Below are 2,812 nucleotides of genomic sequence, written 5' to 3'. Positions count from 1 at the left end.
GAACATCCCTCCATGGCCTCTGCATCAGCTCCTGCTTCCTGACCTGCCTGAGTTCCAGTCCTGACTTCATCTGATGATCAACAGCAATGTGGAAGTGTAAGCTCAATAAACCCTTTCCTCCCCAACTTGCTTTCATGGTCATGATGTTTGTGCAGGAATAGAAACCCTGACTAAGACAAGCCCTCAACACATACTTCATTCCAGTTTTTATCTCTATTCCCTATGCAAAACCATAGCTTCTTTTTTTTTCTTTTTTCTTTTTTATTTGTTAGATATTTTCTTTATTTACATTTCAAATGATATCTCCTCTCCTGGTTACCCCTCCAAAACAAACAAACAAACAAACAAAAAACAAAGCAAAAAACAAAACCTGTTTCCTCCCTACTCCCCCTGCTCACCAACCCACCCTCTCCAACTTCCTGGCCCTGGCATTACCCTACACTGGGGCATAGTATCACCACAGGCCTCTCCTCCCATTGTAACTTCTTTTAACATCAGAGCCCCTTGTCACTGCTTTCAAGATCCACAGAAAACCCTAGCTGAAAAACACTACTTAAAAACCACTACTTGCCAAGGACTTTATGCAGTACTATGTCACTTCCTCTAAGAAGCCTTTCCCTCTAACTCCATGTTTCCTAGAGCATTGTCTCTCCCTGCCCCTTCTGTAGATTTATACCTATTGGTTCTATCCACAAAGAGTGAGGATGTAAATTTGTGACTCTCTTGATAGCCAGTCAGAGGTAACTTCCAAATTAGGTTTTAAGATTTCTATATCTTTTGTTGTGTCTCATCACTTTTTAAAAATCTCATTTATTTTGCTTATTCATTTACTTGTATATGTTTATATGCATTAACCATAAAGCATGTATAGAGAGCAGAGAACAGCCTGTAGGAATCTGTTCTCCCTCAATCATGTCCATTCCTGGTATTGAACTCAAATTAAAAGGCCTGATGGATATCCCAGCTGGTGTGCATATTTGTGCAAGATTCTCACCTGCATCCTCAGTTACTGCAGACCTCCTGTGAGGTAGACAGGCTGTAGTGTGTGGAAGGGGTTATTGGGCCTCTGATTTGGTCTGGGTGGAGGAACAAACTAGAAGGAAGGAAGTTGGTCTTATCTTGAACTTCAGGAATGGCTTAAGAGAAGTAAGTCAATAAATGTAATAAACTACATAAATGGACTTCAAGACAAAGCTCACAAAAGCATTTAAATATCTACAGAAAAAGCCTCTGACAAAATCCAATATACCTTCATTATGAACGTCTTAGAGAACGTAGGGCTAAAGAGAATGTACTACAATACAACAAAAGGTTATATACAAGAAACCCCATCCAACACCATCCTAATTGGAAGAAAGCAATACAAATGGAGACAGAAACAGACAAGCATGTCCAATATCCACACTCTTTCACCATTGTGCTTGAAGTACTAGCTAGAAGAAGATAAGTGAAGACCATTAAATGGACACATGTAGAGAAAGAAGTCAAACTAATCCTATTCACTTAAGAAGATACTATACAAGAGAGATCCCCCAAATATTATCAGAACACTCCTAGATATGATAAACAAAGTCATCAATGTGGTATAATATACAAACAACTTGTACAGATCAGTATCGTTTCTATATATATCAATGAAAAACATGCAGAGATAGAGATCATGGGTACACTCCTATTTACCCTTGAAGAAAATAAATTTAGGACTAAACTTAACCAAGGAAATGAAGGAGTTCTACAGTGAAAACTTTAAGGCTCTGAAGAAAGACATAAGAATAATAGAAAGTGGAAAGAAAAAGCATGTTTTAGACTGATAGAATTAATGTTGCAAAAATAAACATTTAACCAAAACCTATTTACAAATTCAAAGCAATCTCAACCAAAATCTTTTTCTCTTTTTTTTTTGAAAAAATTAAAAAAAAAAAACTATCCTAAAGTTAATCTGAAACCAGAGAATACCAAAGATAGCCAAAAAAAAAAAAGAAAAGAAGAAAAAAGAGAAAATGATGGAGTGATTACAATATATTTTAAGTAGCAAAGTAAAAAAAACAATGTTATTGGCATAAAAATTCAGAGATAGACAAATGGAACAAAATTGAGGACATACACATAAGGTAGCTTAAGTCTAATATTTGACAAAGATGTGAAAACATACTGGAAAAAATGAAAGCATCTCCAACCAATGGTACTCAAAATACTGGATGTCCACATGCAGAAGAATGAAATTAAACCCATATGTATCACCTTGCACAAAATTAACTCCAAATAGATCAAAGACCTAAACCTGATACACTGAAACTCCTACAAGACAGAGAGTGAACATCTGTCCCAACACTGGGAGTAACTGGGACCAGCAGGACCAGGTACACAGGAACTCCACCAGCCCAGTGACTCAGGTTCCTTCCGATCTGTCTGGGCTGGGGTCCAGAGCAGACCTTGGGTGCAAGTTCTGCAGCCAGTCCCACAATGCCCAGAGAAAGCCCCAATCCCAGGTGATCTAACAAGCCCAGGATCACAGGATCACGGAATCACATGATCACAGAGACAGCTTGATTCTGAGGAGTTCTGACACAACTATGATCACAGGAAGGACAGGCTCCAGTCAGATTAGCAAGGACAGGTAGCACTAGAGTTAGCCAGATGGTGGGGGACAAGCATAAGAAAATAAACAACACAAATCAAGGTCACTTGCCATCATCAGAACCCAATTCTCCCAACATAGCAAGTCTTGGACACACCATAACACGGGAAAAGCAAGATTCAGATATAAAATCACTTATCATGATGATGATACAGGACCTTAAGAAAGACATAA

Source organism: Mastomys coucha, unplaced genomic scaffold (assembly GCF_008632895.1).
Source record: "Mastomys coucha isolate ucsf_1 unplaced genomic scaffold, UCSF_Mcou_1 pScaffold18, whole genome shotgun sequence".
Lineage (NCBI taxonomy): Eukaryota > Metazoa > Chordata > Mammalia > Rodentia > Muridae > Mastomys > Mastomys coucha.
The sequence above is the reverse complement of the archived record's forward strand: the minus strand, read 5'-3'. Positions refer to the sequence as shown.